We start from the raw sequence: 19,485 nt of genomic DNA on the forward strand, positions 1-19,485 counted from the left end.
CCCTCGTGACCCTGTAATTCTTAAAATTTTGGTTCCAGATGAGCTAGACAAGAAAAATCTGACCACACCCAGGAGACTGTCCATCCTGGGCACCAGGTGGCTGGGCAGCCTCTCGGTGTAGCTTCTCAAGATCTGCTCATTCTAATCACTGATCTAATCCTTCCCAGCAAGCCACTGTGGACAGCTCTAGAACCACAGCTTGGGTTGGAGGAACAGAACACACGCCTCTCCTGATTTGGTAAAATCAACCAATTGCTATTGAAAAGCAGATGCGGAGTGGGGAATCTTTGGTCCCCTTAATTTTTCCTCATCTGAGAGCTTCTACCCTTTTAATGTTATTCATGCACAAAGGCCGGAACCCCCTTTTGAGCCTTTTTTGCCATTGAGAAGGTTTACATGGGAATCATGTGAACTCCCTTTTATTAGCAAAGTCACCCCATGGAAAAAGACATCTGACCCATTCTATGGGTTTCCAGAGCGCTTACTTCCCTATCAATAGTGGGGGGAGTTATAGAGGAAGAGAAGTGGGGGGACACCTGCTGTGGATGCTGGTGAGCTTCCAGGGGTAAACATCAACAGACATGTCTAACTTCAAAGAGATTACAGTCTAGTGAGAGAGGTGACCTTCAATCAAATAATCACCATCCTAGTATATAATAACAAAGGAACATGGTGCTCAAAAAATCAAGCAAGTTTCCACAAAAACCTAGAATGAAGGAACCACTCTAGACTGGGAGCTTGAGGAAGGCTGTCTGAGGGAACAACGCTGAGATCTGAGAGGTGAGATGTGGACAGGGGTGGAGGGGGTGGAGAGAGATCACCTTCATGGACCCTCCACACAGAGGATGGCTGTGAGCTGGAGGGGCAGCGGAGGACACGGAGAGAGTGGACAGGGATGACAAGGGGCCAGTGAAGGAGACAGGTGCAACGATGGTTTTTATGGAGCTAGAGATAGACATGACCGCAGCCACCACTCCTCCCTCCACACGCACACACAGAGCCTTGAACTTTCTTACTGGGAAACAGATGGAGGTTGAACTCACCAAAACCAAAGGATTCCTCACAGGCCTGGATCCCTGTGTTTACTGACCGTTCGTTCATTCCTTTACTGAGAGTCGCAAAAGACGAAATTGACTCAACTACCTGCTAATCAAGAAATGACGAGGATGGAGAGGGTCTGAAATGAGCATGATGAAAGCAAACACTCGACTGTCTAGTTTTATTCTTTGTCTTTCTTTTACTGGACAGGAATCAAACATGCCAGACCGTCTGGTTCAACACCATGCGCTTCTCGTCCGGACTCCTGGGCCTTCTTCCTTCCTCAGGAAACCCAGGCCATCGCCTGCAGGCACGGACTCCCGGTCCGCTTCCCTCTCTGGCCCAAAGAGCTCCCAACCCACAGCCTAGACATTTCTTTCCATGCCAGGGAACCCAGCCCTACTCTCTCCCTGGCAGACTCGGTTCCTTTTCCTCACTCAGAAGTCCTATCGACCTCCAGCCTCCTCTGTGCTGCACACACTCCTCTTGACACTCTGGTCTTATGAACCCCATACCTCCTCTCCCCTTACCCCTTCCTGGCTCGATGCTTACTCTATTTTATTTTCTCCGTCCCAGATCAAACTTGAAGGTCCGTCTGACCAGACTTCCGAGGCCGGAGGCTGGGAGTAATGGAGGCAAAAGGGAAGGGCCCTCTCAGGACCCCAGGCTCTCCACTACCCACCCACATCTTCCTCCTTTCTCTTCACATCTTTCTCAGTAGCTAAGCTCCAATTGGAACAAGATCCGAAGGGTCACCTGGAGCAGGCAAGGGTGCTTCTAGGATCTGAAGAACTCTCTGGAACTAGAATCTTGGAGCTGTGTGGCCCAAGGAGAAGCATAAGGCAGAAGGCCTGGTGTGGGGGTTAGAAAGAACCTCACAGTGAGTTCAACTTCAAAGGAACAAACATCCTCTGGGGAGCTCCACCTTCCAGTCCCACAGGAAGTTTCCTGTCACCTTTTTTCATGGATGCACTGGGCCACTATGTGTCACCTGACCTTGGAGGGCTTCTGAGATGATCAGACGAGAATGAGGCCAGGGTCATCTGGGTTTCTGCAAGAGATACCCAAATCCCACTTCCCCACACCAGAGAGCGTGAGGGAAACCTAACTTCATCTGGGGTCCAGTCCCTAGATCCTGAGTACAGGGAAAGAGTGAACGAATGACCATCTTTTTTTTTCTCTCTCTCTCTCTTAGGGATCGCCTCAGTACAGTGGGCCCCTCCTCTCTACTGTCATTTAAAGTAGGACTCCTGAGCAAGATTTTTCCAGGTCTGGAGGTAAGCATAATACTATTCCTAGTGCTTTCATAAGGGAAAAGTCTACCGAATTCACCACATGGCCTTGAAATAATCTGCTGACTCCTGGCTGGTCAGCCAGATGCAGGACCTTCCTTCCTAGGTCACTGCAGAGGAGAGGACCCCTAAGTGCGTGCACACACACACACATAAACACATATGCACAGGAAGGCCAGGAGACCTGTCTCTAGAGTGAAAATTTGTCTGGGCTCCAACCTTTGCTGGAACACTGACCTGGGCAAAAATAAATGAAGTCTCCACAATTAAACACAATCAGTGTCTTATAAGATAATGAGAGCAAAGTCTACAGAAGCCCTGGTTTGATTGAAGACTTCTTCACCCATTTAAAACATTTATAACATGCTTACCCACTTCAAAGGACAAGAAATGGGATCATTTTCCCTATTAATTTGGGGTGTCCTAGGTTTTCCCCCTCAAGGTAATAAGGGAAAAAATGAAATTAGCTTTTGTATGTTTTGCACTGGAATTTAGGTAGCAAACATTTACTGTGGATCTGCCATGGACCACTATGTATCATGCATGACAGCCAAGAACTTGACAGACATGTCCCTACCGCTTCCCTTCCTCACAGAAATAAGTCTGGGTGTGATGAGTCTTCCCACAGTCACTCCATCCACGATGTTGTGTCATCTAGGAGTCATGGAAGCATGCCCCCTGCTCTCCCCTAGGAGGAAGGGTCTTTTCCCATCTCCTGGAAGGGTGAAAGTAACATGGGGGCTCAGTCCCCCATGGAGCATGTTTGCCCCAGACATGCCTTCTCAGCTACTCCAACTTTCCGGTTCACTCCTGCTCTTCCCTCCCCAGCAGCGGAAAGGCAGCTGGGTGACCTGGTCCCTATAGTCATAGAGCCATGGTGCAACAAGCAAGTGGTACAAGACCTGGGGTGTGAGATGGATCTGGAGCGGCAAGGTCCTGGGCTGGCCTTGGATATAAATCACAGGGGAGATGAGTGGTAGGCTCCTGAGATGCTGGCAGAGAGCTTGTCCTTTGAGTAACCCCATCTTCCTCTGTACCCCTCTCTCTTCCCTGCTACCACCAGCCTTCCTCCTTACCAGGAAAGCGACAGTCTGAGGCCCGGCTCTGACATGTGATGCACAGTTAGGATAATGCCAAACACTAGCGGTGGCCTACAAAGCCCTTGGTTGTCCCGTCCTCCTCTCCAGGCCCCTCTGTGCTTGCTTACTCCTTGGTTTCCCCGCCCTGGGGTCTTTCCACTTGCCTTGAAGGCTTTCCTCACCCTCCACCCCATCCAAACTTCACCTCCACTTGAAGGACTCCTGTGCATCTTCAGGTTGAAGCTAAAACCCCTCTGTCAGGGCAGGTCTCCCTGCCCCCTGGTTCTGACTCATATTCCTTTTTATACTGTGTAGTTGCTTGATTAATACTTGTCTTTCCTATGAGGTTGTATAATTTGTGTGGGCAAAGGACTAGGCCTGTTGTGTCAGCTCTCTGTTGTGTCTGGCATCTGTCACAGAGTCTACAAGGGGTAAGCTATTAGTAAAAGTATGACAAATTCTTGGATGGATAAACAAATCAATTTATGCCTTGCATGGAGGAAACTATCCGTACTGAGCAGATTCCCAGGCTTTCACTTTGTGGGCTGGGTTGGAGTGCTGGAATCCAGAAAGCACAGGGTATCCACCATGTCCACAGAAAACTTCTCGGGAATGCCACCCAACTGGCCTCATTCCTGGAGAAGTGGTTTTGACCTGTGCCATGTGGTTTGAGAGGACACAACCCTATAGCTCTGGTCATCATCACCCAAAAGAGGAGACTGAAGTCCAGTAGCATTCATTTTTTTTTTTTTCAGTAGCATTCATTTTGGATGGTGGCAAACTCAAAAGTGTCTCTTGAGAAGTCTAATTGCCACCAATTCTGGAAAATTGAAAAAAGAGGAGGGTCACTCAAGGGCTGACTGAATCCCTAATTGCACTCAGAGTATTGTTCTGGAAGCCTATTGGACAACCCAGTCTTGGTAGCCCTGGGGCCAACACGACTTCCTAGCCAACGAAACCACGTTCTTTTGCCAGATATGCTTGCCTCCTCACTCGATAGCTCCTGTTCATCTCTTTCTTCCAATTTCAAGGAGTAAGAATAACCCAAGTGTGAGGATGAGCGATGGGTTTGTCACTGTGTTTGTTTTCATGATGTGCTGTACAGAAAAAAAAATTGACTTTTAAAAATTTTCTCTTAAGGCTGCTAAGAGTTTCTAAAGGTAGCCGCTAGAAACCATTCAGTACAAAGACCTATGTCTAGTGTCTGTTTTCCTGATAGGGCCATGTAGCTGTGGGGTATTAACCTACTGACAAAATGGTCCCTGGCACCCTAGCAGCTCCGGAATTGTTGGGTCCTTTACATTCAGTCCAGCAGCCCGGTGAAGACCTGGCCTGTCTGTGAATCAGCAGTAGTTTCTGGCATCCCAGGTGCTAACTCCCTTGGGAGGCAAAGCAGGTGTGGCTGCTTGAGTGTCTGGGGGCCTTTGGTTACCTACAATTTGTTTTTTGGTTCTGTCCATGTTGCAAAAACAATGAAAGCAAGCAAGGCATGAGTATGTCTCTTTCCTCGAGGTTGCTTGTAGACCTCAAATCTAATTTCCAGCCATGTGCGGATGAGATGAATAGAGGAACGGGGAAAAGCTGTGGAGTTTAAAAAGTGGAGCACAGCCAATGCTGATCAAAAGAAAAAAAGCAAGCGTTTGGGGATCACTGTAAGTATGCTGATTCTAGATGGAGAATTTACGTCTGTCTTCCTGACTTGACTGCTCTCCCTGTGAGCAGCGTGCCTGCCTGGTTTTGCATTGTTAGGCATTCCCAGCCTGGAGCCCAAGACCTGACACAGAGCAAGCACTCAACAAATGATCGCTGAGTGAATAAATGAATCGGACTTTGGTCAGGAAGCCAGAGATCGGAATTGAGACCCGACTGCAAGAAGAGATGGGGAGAGAGTTTCGAGGAGAGAGGTGGGTGTTCTTTTCCGTGGACATCTGTCTCTTTGAGTATCCCTCACCTCCAAGGGTAAATAAGGAATGCAAACTAGAAATGAGTAAATGAAATGTCCTTACCATTGTGGTGCCTGGCTGATAACAGAAGCTCAGCCAGCATTCGTAAGCAAGGAAAATAAATACCTTAACCTATGTGAGGTTCTTTCCTGTCGTCCTGAAAACCAGTAGCAGTCCCCGGGTGGTTTTTGCTAAGACCTCAGAGACATCACAGCCAGAACTCATGCTGGAGCTCAGATCTCATCTAAATTCTCATTTCTGACAGCTTGATCTGGCAGGGGGGCTCCTACTACTCCAGCTGGGACACATTTGGGGCAGGCGACTCTGTTGACCTCTTACTTCATGTTTGAAATGTTTGAACTCTGGTTTTTGGAGCATCGTGTGATACCGCTTTTATGAAAACGGGCTTCTAGAGGCAATACAGATGAGACCAACACCCCTGGCTGCCTCTCTCCAATGGAAACAGCACACCGCCTGACCTGGGTAGCCAGAGTTGACTTAGAGGAACTTAACTGATTTGGTTCATCAGTTCAAATCACCTTTAATGTGGCACATTAGTAATGCCATCATATTGTAAATGATATATCCACAGAGGCATTAGTCATTACACAAATAGAATGAATAGGTTTCACTACACTTCAAGATAAACATGTTGGAACAGTAACCCCATTCATTCAGGGCCTTTTGAGCTTGTTCAGGGTCCTTACCTGACTGTTAGAATAAATACAAAGTTTTATGGCCTGCTTGCTCTGTGTGACTTCACCATCTCCAAATCACACGCGTCGGCTTTAGAAATGGCACTTGTGTGCCTTGACACGTTCATTCACTTGTTCCTTCTCCTACTCAGTAATCTATTGTTTTTCCAGCTCAGTTCGCTGAATGTTGTGGTTCCCTGACTGTTGTGATGGGATTCACGAGAACCGTTTTGTTGGGATACTGGAGTTGAGAATTGTCTCAGGGCAATGTGCAGAGTGGTTAGAGCAGGAGTTTGGGCACCAAACTTACTGGATTTCACTTCTAGTCCCATCACCAATGGTCTGTATGTTCTCAGGAACTGATTTCACTTCTCTTGAGCCTCTACTTCCTTATCCCTAAAATGCCTGTGAAACCCCTCCCCCTCCCCATCTCTATATTGCATATCTCTTTTTCTCCATCTTCTTTTTTAAAAGATTTTATTTATCTATTTGTCAGAGAGAGAGAGAGCACTAGCGGGGGGAGGGGGGTGGCAGACAGAGGGAGAGGGAGAAGGGGACGTGTGGCTTGATCCCAGGACTCTGATCCCAGGACCCCGGGATCGTGACCTAAGCTGAAGTGAGACACTTAACCGACCAAGCCACCCAGGGACCCCTCTCTTTTCCTTCTTATGCTCCTTCCACGATGCCATGCGTCCAGGAAAGATCCTTGAAGTCTGGGCAGACTGGGGAAAGAAAGATGGGATAGGCTGCAGGAAGGGAACTTCCTACAGAAGTTCCGTGAAAGCAGAGGTGTATTGATGGAGTGTGATGGCAGGTTGGGAAGGAACAGCAAAAAGACCAATTCACTGACAGGGGTAACAAGAGCCATATAGGGGGTGGTGGGAGAAGACGGAAGAGAGTGGGTTGTAGAGAGCAGAGAATGCAAGATTTTATGGAATGCATGACGTGAGGGATGAGCTGACTGTACAGGATATTTTAACCATGCTCTGTGATATCCTTCCATGATCAGCAAAGCAGTTGTGAACACTGCTTCTTAAATAAAGGGAGTTACAATGTTAGGAACATTTCTGGGCACTGCAAGCCCAAGCAGTCTGTAGAAATACAAGCACCTACATCCTTAGTTTCTCCATTTATAGAAAAGACGATCATAAAGTTAGCAATGGTAACTCCATTGTGAGGTTACTGTGGTGTTAAATAAATTATGTAAAGCATATTGCTCTGTACCTAGCATAACGTACATACTTGATCTATAATAGCTATTATTATACACATGGAAAGCTGTCTGGCAAGATGTTATATCAACTTATTAACCATGGTTATTTTTCTTTGTGTGATTTCAAGTAATTTTTATTCTTTTTTTTGGACTTTTCTTTATAATTTGAATTTTTCCAATAAACATGCTTTATTTTTATAAAACTGTAAGCTATTTTTTAATTCATACTTAGAAATGAAACATCGCAGGAAATACAGCCTGAAAGAACATAGCTCTTCCTGTGACAGCCTTTCCAATGAGTATACTGAATAGTTTAAATGTTAGTGCTAAATATTCCTTTTCAGAAAATAATCTTTGTTTGACATTGGCATAATTGGTCTATTGCATGTGGGAGCTTTCTATAAAACGAAGGACTCCTCAAAGGTCTGAAGGGTGTCCTCCCCTGAGAATCCTTGGGCTTACACCTTTGAAGTGACAGATTTTGCTTTTCTAGTTTCTGACTCTCCCATCAAGTGTTCAAGGATCTTTAAAGACAGAAAAGAAGCATCTTTTCTCCCAAACATCTCCCAAGGAAACTGTGAACTTCAACAAGGCAGTCATCTTTGTAGCCCAGTACTGAACACACTGTCAGGCACAAAGAAGGTACTACATAAATTTTAGTTAAGTGCAGAAGCAAATGGACACATGTTAAATCTAAGAGCTGAGTTTCTGAGACGCCTGGGTGGCCCAGTGTTTGGGCATCTGCTTTCAGCTCAGGTCGTGATCCCGGAGACCTGGGATCGAGTCCCACATCGGGCTCCCTGCTTCTCCTTCTGCCTCTCTCTGTGTGTCTCTCATGAATAAATAAATAAAATCTTTTAAAATATATATATTAGACATGGAGAGAAATGGAGAGTTTTTAGGTACGATTTGAAGGTAGAAATGATAAGACTTTACACTGGATTGGAAGTGGAAGGGCAACCCTATTTAACCCTGACTATGTGATCAACACAGTGATCATCCCTCCTCCTCCTGGAACCTGTTCTGTCCCCCACTTATGATTTTATTTATTTATTTTACCAGGTAGTTATTACCAGGTGACATACTCAATTTTCTTTCTTATACTTTAAACAAATACCTATTTATTCCATTAAAGCTCGGCTTTTCATCTGTTTTGCTTAATGTCTTTTCCCTGATGCCCAAAGTATGCTTGATACATAGTAGGTGCTCCATAAATATTTGTCACACTATTGAGTGAGGAAGAGAATAAATGAAAAAATAACTGAGGATAAGAGATAAGGGTAAGTGAAGAATGTTTTAGTTGGCCATTGCTGCCTAACAAACAGTCCCAGGTCTCAGTGGAATAAGACAGCAAACAGGTACAGGTAGATCAAGGGATTTTTGTCATGACGTCTCCTCTGTATCTCCAGCTGTGGTCTATTCTCTTGGCTTCATGGCCAAGCAAACTCCTTCTACATGATGGCTAGATGGGCTGTGGCAGCCTCAGACTCATCCTTAGCTTAGTACCAACAAGTAAGGATGAGGATTTCGCTCTCTTTCAACATCCATACATCAGTCTAAGAGATAATACATGTTACTTTCTTTGGGTCATATGCCCATCTATGAACAAATCATGGTGGCCTAGCTAGTGGGAAACTATAATAACCTTCCTGGGTGTTATGCGCATCTCTGGGGTGAGGTGTCTGCTAATACCGAGCAGGAACGGTACCACAAAGGAAGCAGGAGAAAGGGGGTTTAGGGAGTATGGCAGGCAGACAAAATCCACAATTACTACAATCCAGTAGAGACAAGAGAGGGGAGTTCAAGGACTTGGAGTTTGTTAGCCAAGTCCAAGATGGAAATGGAAATTTGGGAGTTGTTTGCAATAGATGGCACTGTAGGCTTGAGGGGGAATGAGCTCACCTATTAAAGTAAGAAGAGAAGAGGGTATATTAGGTAAAATGCATGCACATTTTTTTTTTTTTAGATTTTATTTATTTATTTGAGAGAGGGAGAGTGAGAGAGAAAGAGAGAGAGAAGCAGACTCCTTGCTGAGCAGGGAGCCCAATGTGGGACTCGATCCCATGAGATCCTGACCTGAGCTGGAGGCAGACACTTAACTGACTGAGCCACTCAGGTGCCCCAATGCATGTATATTTTACATAACAAATGAATTTGCTAAGACTGTTTTAGAGGTTGCTGGTGTATTGGTGAAAACACATGCCTTCTACTGTATTTACTGTGTGCCTATCAAGTTTCTATTTAAGCCTTACAATAATTCCATTAATTGGATACTACTGTTATCCCCATTTTACAGATGAGGGGACTTGTGCAAGGTCACACAGGGAGCAAGGGAGACAGTTGATATTCACAACAGGAAGGCTGGCTTCAGAGTTCTGGTGACCAAGATTTTCTGCACGTAAAAGGCATTCTAGAGAATGTGAACTTCTGTCTCCTTCCCCTTTCTCCGGTTCCATAGCATTCCCAGATTTTCACCTGCTGCTCTGGATTTGTGGCAGAGTGCACATGTGGTTTGGCTCATCTGAGACTATGTCTCGGAGCATGAAAATTGAGAATATAGAACTGTGGAGTTCAGTTGAGTTAACTTGGAGGGTGTTTGCCGTCAGGAGGAACAGATGCTGTTTAAGTCAGGAAGAAATGAGTGTTCACTCCAAGCCCTGCTTTAGAAAGCCTCTTTGTTTTATGACTCTGGGTGCAAGCAACCCTTTTAATTTTGTGTTTTGGATTCCAGCCATAGGAGGCCTTCTTTAATGTAGCAGATGGCTGGAGACAGGCAAGCCAGGTTCCTACACTCTGCATCAAGCAGCCCTCCCTAGAGAGGAATCTCCCAATTACGTTGCTCTGAAAAAGAGAAGAGAACTTAAAATGGACACATTAAATTTACACCACCCGTAAGTCACCACTACTTTAAGCATCTGCAAACATTTGGAGGTCAGGCAAGCCTTTGAGCCACTGATGAAAGCTATGGATTTTTTTTTTTTTTTCTGCAGAGAATGTGTACAAAGGTATATATACAAAAAAGCACATATTCATTCTGGTGGGGGCGGGGGAGGCCATCACAGAGTCTCTCATATCTGTCCCTGAAGCTTCAAGGGGTCCATGGCCTGGAGATTCCTGGGCTTCCAGAAGAGGCAGCTGTCATTCTTTTATTTTCCTTTTCTTTTTTTTTTTTCTCAATACATTAAGATTCTCAACATCTAGAGTTATGAAAATAAAGGATCTGTGGACTATTAAGAGATCATTTCACACCAGAACACTCAAATTTTACTGGAAAAAAACCCTTTCAAATGTTGAATAAAATCACGTTAGTGTATTCTCTGGTTCACACAGAAACATGTGGCTTATTCTGTTCAACAGCAACATGAAGTTTCTTTGGAAAATTTTAGCATGATTTTATTTTCTCTCGGATTTTTTAAAAAAGATTTAATTAATTTATTTGAGAGAGAGAGAGAGAGAGAGAGTATGAGTAGGGAGAGAGAGATAGGGGACTCCACGTTGAGCGCAGAGCCCCATGCGGGGCTCAATCCACAACCCATGAGATCATGACTTGAGCTGAAATCAAGAGTCACATACTTGACTGACTGAGCCACCCAGGCACCTCTTGCATTTTTGTAGACCATTTCTTTGGGATCTCACTCTTGTCACACTTTTCTTTGTTTAGCTTGGCCTCCTGTACTCCAATATTAAGACTGGAGGTGGGGCTAGTCTGTCAACTGAAGAACATACACAGAACATTTAGAACTTGAAAAGGCAGCTTTATTGTTTCCAGGACCCTGTCCAGAGGAGTCACTCAAGCTCAGACATTTCTTCCTCTTGTGTCCACTTGCCACGACTGTCTGACAAAGTGGGAGTCTGAGGTGGCTACTAGGTAGGACCATTTGCAGATCTCTGTGATCATTTGCCGATCCTTCTACAGTGGGTAGCTCCTCCAGACATCATCATGTTCTTCCAGTTCTACTGGGTGTACAATGGTTCTCAAGAGAGAATCTTCTGAGCTATAGCAAAGGATGGAATTGACATATTAAGAATACTGACGCCAAAACCAATTTGCCTTGATTACCCTAAGTTTTAAAATTAAAAAGTAAAAATATAGAAAGACTGAGTTAATTATTCCAGTCTTTCAAGTTCCATATATGGTCCCATATTTCCTGCAAATTACCTTCTTTTTAGTTCTGGAAAAATTCAAGGTGGGAGTACGTTATGGGCTAAACATTAAGGCTTATTTGTTATTTTTATGTATTTTTTGAAAAGTTCAAAGAAAAGGCCCATTTTTTCCCCCTTTGAGTTGAGCAGCAACTCAATTAAAGAAAACCTATTTGGGACTTTTTTTTTTTTTTTAAGATTTTATTTATTTATTCATGAGAGACCCACAGACAGGGAGAGAGAGAGAGAGAGAGAGAGAGAGGCAGAGACACAGGCAGAGGGAAAAGCAGGCTCCATGCAGGGAGCCCGATGTGGGAGTCCTGGATCACGCCCCAGGCCAAAGGCAGGTACTAAACCACTGAGCCACCCAGGCATCCCCTATTTAGGACTTAAGACAGGGTTTCTCAGCCTTAGCACAATTGACATTTGGGGCTGGATAAATCTTGGTAGAAAGAGGCTGTCCTGTATATTGTGGAGTATTTAGCAGCTTCTCTGGCCTCTGCCCAGTAGATGCTATTAGCAGCACCCTCCTAGATGTGACAGTCATGATTTTTTTTTCTTTCAAATATTGCCAAATGTTCCCTGGGTGGGGGTGGGAGTGGGGAGGACACAGTCACACTGGTTGAGAGGCACTGACTTAAATTACCCAGAAATAGGTTTCTCTACAAATAAAGTAGATTGAATAAAAGCTGGTTTTATCTGACCTCATGGAGGAATGCTAGACTGAAAAATCAGTTTATCTATTTTCAAGCTCCACCAAGACTATATCTACCTGTTCAGATCATCCCATTCTACATTTGTTTTTAGAATCTATTTGTCAAAATCAGGAACTTCCTTACTCCATTCCTATGGCTCTAGCACACCTGATCATTCACTTATATAATCTTTTCAACTATCTGCACGTTTAGTGTTCTGACTTTCTATATTCTTGGAGTCTGGGTAATTTCTCCGTCCTTTGGAAGGCATTTCTTGTGCTCTTCAAGTTTCTATTCCTCCTTCTATGTTATCATCTCTTCCAACTTCAGACCTAAGCTGATCCCACATAGCAACTTGGAGAGGTTGGAGTCTCTGGCTGCTTTGATCAGTATGTGAACACATAGTTCAGGAAACAAATCTATTGGCTTTAAGATGACAAATGTGAGCATTCATAGGATCCTGCAATCACAAATTGTTCCTTGCATAATATGCAGTGACTGCAAGATAGCAAACATTTGGGGGCGGATTTTACTAGCTGTTTGAAGTGAGGAATGGCTCTAGTGTACAAAATATTTAAACCAAATTGTTATGTCTTATAATGCTCAACAAAACACTCTGCAAACATTAGTTCTGGAAAAAAAAAATAAGGCAGGGTTATAGCCACTTCTGGGAGTTGTAAACCCATGCAGGCTCCAGAAATATGTGCCTTCCAAGGACTGGAAACTTCTGAATTACCAACAAATAATCAGTGAGTGTGACAAAGAGTTAAAGTACACAGACTTTACTTTCACAAAATTTATGATGTAGTAAAGAGGTTTAAGATGTAGACCTGAGACTGCAAACCAATGGTCAATAGGCTAAATCGGGACCATGGATTTGTTTTGCTTGGCTTGTATAGGATTGGCCTCCTGAATGTCTGAGAAAGGGAGAAGAAGTGAGAAAGAATGAAAGAAGTGGCTAAACATATAAAAGTGAGATTTTTTTTTTTTTTTGCATTAACATCCAGATTTCCAGCTGTTTTTGAAAAATCAGAAGATCTGCCAGCACTGGCTCTTATTGCATCTCCCCATGGTGGCAGTTGGCTAGAGTGGAGGAGCAGCTGCCCCTTTGATCAGAATAGGCACTGTCTGGTTCCCTACCCTGGCCCACTGCACTTCCTCACCAGGCCCCGGTCCCATTCAATGGCCACCCCTCACGCAGAGACTTCTGCAATATTTACTTTGTCTTTTCACTGTAGCAACACACTGCTGGAGCCCTGAGCAACATAGCAGCTGCCCATGTGTGTGAGAGGATGCTGCCCCAGGCCACCGAGGTGATAATAGAAGCGGTGAGAAATCAGATTTGGCATATATTTTGAAGGTAGAGTTCATAAGAGTGCATGATGGATTGGATTAAGCTATGAGGGAGAAGATCTGGAAATGACTCCGATTTTTTATTTTCACCTAGATTAATCTACTCAAAAAAGGAAACCTACGGTGGAGTACTGGAAAAACCAGTATTGAACTTTTAAAATAAGAACATTATTGAAAAGCTTTTCTTCACGCGTACTTTTCAAACTGGTTCCCCAGGTGGTGCCACTATCCTAGTCTGGGAAATTCTGACGCTTTGGGGGGAATTTTGAGGGAAAGAGCAAATGAGAAGAGCCCCCCAATCACTAAGGAAGACCCTTAAAGGGTTCTCGCCCCAGGAGGCGGAGTGGAGGGATGCCAACCTCTGGGCACCGCAGTGGCCTCACCTGTGCAGAAGGGCGTGCGGATCTTCAACTATTGGGGTTGACGTTCCAATACACGGACAGTCCTACTGTGGGGAACTGCAGACTCCCCAAGATTTCCACGGAGGGGGGGTGAGGGTTGCATCTAGTAAGCAGCTGCTCACAGGTTTCTTTTGAAGCCAGTTTTCACAGAAAGAGGATTCTCTTCACGTAGATTCATAGAGCTACAAAATGAGTAAGTGGGGATGCCCGGGTGGCGCAGCGGTTTAGCGCCCGCCTTCGGCCCAGGGCGTGATCCTGGAGACCCGAGATCGAGTCTTGCATCGGGCTCCCTGCGTGGAGCCTGCTTCTCCCTCTGCCTGTGTCTCTGCTTCTCTCTCTCTCTCGTGAATAAATAAAACCTTTAAAAAGAAAATCAGTAAATGTAGCAAACTTGTCTCTAAAGGATTTTCTGCAGTTTTTACATGCCCGAGAAAATGTGCAATTGTCCGTACCGAGGGCACTAGTTGTATTCGTATTAGGGGACCGCTGGCGGCGGCGGCGGCGGCGGGGGGTGCTGAGCGACGGACTCCCCGCCGCCCCCCTCCCCCTCCCCCCGGGGCCGGCCCGCTGCAGCTCGAGCCGCGCGCGGACCGCAGCAGAGCCCAGCGCCGGGCCCCCCCCCTCCCCCCCGCGCCGCCGCGGTCAGTCGGCGTCTGGCGCGCATGCGCGGACCCCAGCGGCGTCCTCCCGGCTCCTTCCCTCCCTCATCCGGGTCCTGGGCGAGCGGGCGCCGTGCGCGTGTCCCGCGGCCGAGCTGCTAATAAAGTTGCACGGAGGGGAAGCGCAGCGACGGCGCCGGGGGAGCGCGTCCAGCCGGCGGGTGAGCGGGGCCGGGGGCCGCAGCTCCGTCCGGGGCCCGGCTCGCCCATCAGGCCGCGGTGGCTGGAGTCGGGCCGAGGCGGGGGCGTTGGGCCGCGGGCGGAACGGAAACCGCCGGGGCCTGCGGGGCGGGGAGGTAGGCCGAGCCCGGGCCTGCGGGGGGAGGGGTGGGGAGCCCCGGGCCGCGGCGGCCTGCGGGGGGCGGGGAGCCCCGGGCCGGCGTGGGGCGTGGGCGTGGGCGTGGGCGTGGGCGGGAGCGGTTGGCGGTGCCCGGGCCCCCGCCGCCCTGAGGCACGCCGCCGCCGGGCCGCCGCGCTCGCTGGGGCCGTCCGATCCGCCGCCCGCGGAGCTGTGTTCCCGGGCTCGGTGACTCGCCGCCGCCTTGCGTTTCAGAGAGGAGGATCGCGCTTATCGGTGGGAATCACGCTCCGCGCACTGGGGACCTGCCGCCGCGCTCAGCCGCTCGCTAGACCTGGTTTCTGCCGCTTGCCGTGCCGGTGCCCCCCCTGCAAACATTTCTTCTTCTCCCTCGCGTGTGAACTTCTGCATCGGTGCAAAAGGAGCAGTGCCAAGCGGCGCCCGCTTGCCTTCATCATAGTCGGTCTCCGCCGGGTCTTTCACTTGACGATCAGTGCTCAGATTCATATTCCCGTCTCCCCCCCCCGCCTTCCCCCCTTCCCCTCTCTTCCCCCTTTCAGCTGCTGTTATTACGTGGAGTTTGGAGCCTAAGCGTTGAAAACTCCCATGTGGCGCCTGTCTTAAATCGGAGCATGCTCAGTAGCCAAAAAAGCAGATTTTTGGTTGCAAAAAAGAACTGGGGCGAGGATAGTCCGGGTATCTTGGACGCGTGCCCGATTCCTAACAAAATGTTCCAATTCTGGTTTTGATGGAGCTTGGAGCTGTAGGCCATCCTGGAGGTGAGGAATGCCCGAACACCCTGGGCCAGATCACTATCTTGATTGCAGAGACATTGTTTCCTGACCAGCTGGAGGTCTAGAGGGGGGGGCGGGGGGCGGAGAAACATTCCTGGCTGCCTGTGCCTTTCAATGGGTGTGGTGCTAAGTATATCTTGTTTACCTTATCTTTCTGTGGAAAAAGTTTTGAAGTCTGGTTGGGTTTGTCACATCGTGCGTGTTGCCTAGCACCTACCAAAAGTGCCCTTATCTAGCAGCCGAGGCTGAATAGGTGGAGGTCGTGGCTTGGCTTCGCACGCGGAGGGGAGAGGGTGCTGGACCTGGCTGTTTTAAGAATTATTTAAGTTCTTAAAAACTAGAGTAGCTCGATATCCCTCGAGGACCCGAGTGGCCCAGAGTGGATTTTCGATTTTAAATTTGAAACCCGATAAGGCTCCAGGACCTTAGGAGATTTAGTGACATCGCAAAGTAGTTCAGAATTTCTGCTAGATGTCAGCGTGGTGGTTGGTGGCTGTTGAAAGGAAAACCAATACCTTGACACAGTGTGACAGTTTCATGTGTATTGAGCAGAGTACTGTTAGGAAGTTAGTGTGTTCCACATTCAGTCTGTAAGGGATTATTTACATATGTGTACACATTCTTTTTTTCTTTTACTCTTTTTTTGGTAGCTGTTTTTTCCTCTACTCTTTCTTTGGTGGCTGGTTTTTTTTTTTTTTTTTCCCCTCTGTGGAGAGCCCCGAGATTATAAGAATGCAAAACATATATAACATAAGAGACAGTTTAACAAAATTTAACCTTCACAAAGGTGGTACATAATACGTTTTAGACTTTTAAAATTTAACTTTTGTTTCGATTGCATGATTGCAGTCCTCCTTTCCACCTATATTGTGGATCCCTCAGTAAGTGTGCCTTCTCTACGTGGCTGTTTTTATTGCATAAATGTTACTGTGTATCTTTTTTTTTTTTTTTAAGAGTTTATTCATCTATTTATGAGAGAGAGAGATTGAGAGGCAGAGGGAGAAGCAGGCTCCGTGCAGGGAGCCCGATGCTGGACTCGATCCCGGGACTCCAGGATTACGCCCTGGGCCGAAGGCAGGCGCTAAATCGCTGAGCCACCCGGGGATCCCCCCGTGTATCTTTGTTAAAAAAATTTCCTCCTCATTTACCCTTCCATTCCTTTTATATCTGAAATAGCTAACATAGGCAGCAAAAGTTAGGTGTACCTCTTCAACTTGCTTTCCTCTTCGATTTAAATGCACCCATATTGATAGGGTCTGGTAAAAGGGAGGAAAGCTGGCAGTGAACTGGGGAAAAGAGAAGAATAAAATATTTTTCATAGATTCTGTGCAAATTTGGTGGTATTATCCACTTGTCTGGTTGTCCTAGGTAGGCGCCACAGAAATGGGTAGATTGGTAAGTGTTGCATTTCTTTCCCCTCTGGCAAAGTCAGCTATTAATTTCAGTGGGAGACTGTGGCAGAATGTTGTTACTAATGAGGTTTGAATCAGATTGTTGTTTACTGTTGGTTATGTAACATGTTGCTGGAAGTATTATTAAAAGTTGCCTTCTGCAGCAAGGTAGAGGCAAGTAAATTCTGCTTACTCTTCACTGGGTTTTAATTCTTGGCTGAACCTGAAGGCACATTACACTATAACCGTAATTATACCTGGGCAGCCTGTCTGTTTCCTGTTTTCATCATGAACCCAAACATTATGATTTGCAGTGATGATCTTTTTTGTCCTTTGCGTTAAACAGAGGCAGTATGTTTTCTCTGTCTACTGAAAACAGATTTGTAACTTGGTCAAATCAAAGATACTGGCTTCTTAGTGTTTTAAAGACGAGGCAGTAAAATACCAGTTTTTCATTTCTTAGTAATTTGAATTGAAATACTAATACTATCTAAAATCCGTCTCACACCTATTGTTTGATAGTGTTTTGTGTAAATTTTAACGTTAACCAGTAGTTTGTAGAGTTTTTGAATTAAGAAAGCCCTTTTTGTTTATGACTTATCAGTGTTTATTATTACCAGATGTATATGTTGGTTTAGGCAATGAGCCACACATTTGGGTGAATTTAAGAGCCTGCTTGAATATACTTTAGGATATAGCCACCATTATTCCTTTGGTTTATCATTCTTCCCTGTTTGCTCCTGGAGGGTCCGTGTTCCCTGTCTTCTCTCTGTGTGTGTGTGTGTGTGTGTGTGTGTGTGTTTCCTACTAACCTAATCACAAAGAAGAAGACAAAATAGTTTCTTTCTTTTTTATTTATTTATTTATTTTTTAGTTTATTTCTTTAGATGTTACCAGCACCTTACATCCAGGGGGTTTGACAGTCTACACATAAGGTCAAGGACATTGAAGAAAATTGCCTTTTATATAAAAAGGACAGTCATAGCCTGAGGGATGATTCTTACCTCTCCCAGTAGGAATATTTTGAAGAAGAGAATTAATCTGGAGGAGTAGGACCCAAGAAGGCTGCACAGAGATAGGGTGCTTTCCACCACAAAAAAAAAAAAAAAGAGATACACAACTCCAGGAAGCCTATCTATGTCTTCTCACATCTTGTTTTTATACTTCCAAAGCTAGCAGAATTGAAATTTTTAACCCTAGATTATCTAGTTTATTGCCGTTGTCTAGAACTGTGAGTCTGAGAGATCTGTTTAGTAGTTGCAATTCTTTTTAAAGAATTGTTAAGATTTAGATTGTTGTTAGGACATTTCCCATTTTCATATGTCACCTTCATGTTCTAACATTTTAATTGTTTAACTTGGAGAAGATGGGATAATGACAGAGGTTTTTCGTAAATAACCATCTAGTTCCTAGCTTTTTAGTTTTGGTGGGTTTTTTGGTTTGTTATGTTTTGTTTTTGTTTGGGCAGCTAGGTGAAGTTTTTGGCCCTATCATAGCAGAGTGGTGGTTTCAGTGACTTTTCTTCCTGCTTTTATTGTAATATTCCTAACTTGGTTGTGACAATTATTTTAGGTGAAAGAATTCTGTATTAGAGAGTTTTCTATGGACCATCCTGTAATTGTAATTGACCTTTGGAAGCTAGTTGTTAAAGTACATTTTGTAAACAAGATTTGCTCTTAAATTCTTTGGTATGCTAGTCTTGCCTGTAACATATATACAAATTATAGACTAGTGTACTGCATGAAAATTTGACAGTGGTTAGATGTGCTGTGAGATTCTAACTAGATTTTTCCTTTTGGTTTACTTTGATGTTATTTTGTTATTGCTGAAAATAACAGTAAGAGAAAAACTGGTGTCACCATCCCACCTTTCTCTGAGCATAGCATCTGGAGTCCTGAGAAGTGTCTTACACTTTTCAAATTTAACTATGAGCTCAGAATATGGCTGGTGCTTTAAAGACAAGTTTTGTTTTGTTCAGTTCTGTTTTCATGATGTGTTAGGATCTGCCTTGCATCCTATCTGGAAGGCTGTATAACTTGAGATCTAGTTATTCTGGTTTGTATGTTCCCAGGGAAAAGGGGGTATTGCTGAAATATTTCAAAGCTAGTCTTCTGTTTTCTCTTTATTCACATTTCTGTGCTTTGTTAAGCGAGTGCCTACATGACTCACTGACCAACTCTTTGGGATTGAAAGTATAAGTTAAATGAATGACGACAGGAGCTCAGAAGGTACCCAGAGTCATATTTGTTCCCTCTTCTTCTATGTGACTTGAACTCTGGGTTGCATATGAGGTATCTGGAGAGCATCTTCCTAAAGCATTGTGGATACAGGTTAGTGCTTTGTGCTTCTGAGACACACTTTATAATGTAATGATTTGGTATCTGCCCTTGATGATTTTATAATTTAAAGGAAAGCACTATAATGATTGACCAACTCTGTGTCTATTCCTGTGCCTACATGCCTGGACAAGTATACTTGAACACATCTGGTA

At 45.3% G+C, this 19,485-nt stretch overlaps 1 protein-coding gene and 1 long non-coding RNA gene across 4 annotated transcripts in view; one reads left to right on the forward strand and one right to left on the reverse strand.

Moving 5' to 3' along the window:
- Positions 1-10,994: 10,994 nt before the first annotated feature.
- On the reverse strand, positions 10,995-14,436 carry LOC144321621 (uncharacterized). The gene is made up of 3 exons (XR_013387220.1): positions 14,305-14,436; positions 13,835-14,211; positions 10,995-11,255 (listed from the first exon to the last, which is right to left on the reverse strand). It is a non-coding gene; the product is annotated as an uncharacterized LOC144321621 (long non-coding RNA).
- A 79-nt stretch (positions 14,437-14,515) lies between these two features.
- SMAD5 (SMAD family member 5) overlaps positions 14,516-19,485 on the forward strand; it is a 57,122-nt gene continuing 52,152 nt past the window's right edge. Inside the window, exons 1-3 of one of the 3 annotated variants that reach the window (XM_077911770.1) lie at positions 14,527-14,672; positions 15,370-15,588; positions 19,144-19,324. The gene's annotated coding sequence lies outside the window, so the exon portion shown is untranslated. Of the gene's footprint in view, positions 14,673-15,369; positions 15,589-19,143; positions 19,325-19,485 lie in introns of all 3 variants that reach the window. The other 2 variants (XM_077911769.1, XM_077911768.1) reach the window with 2 other exon arrangements.

The sequence above is a fragment of the Canis aureus genome, chromosome 10 (assembly GCF_053574225.1).
Source record: "Canis aureus isolate CA01 chromosome 10, VMU_Caureus_v.1.0, whole genome shotgun sequence".
NCBI classification, from domain to species: domain Eukaryota; kingdom Metazoa; phylum Chordata; class Mammalia; order Carnivora; family Canidae; genus Canis; species Canis aureus.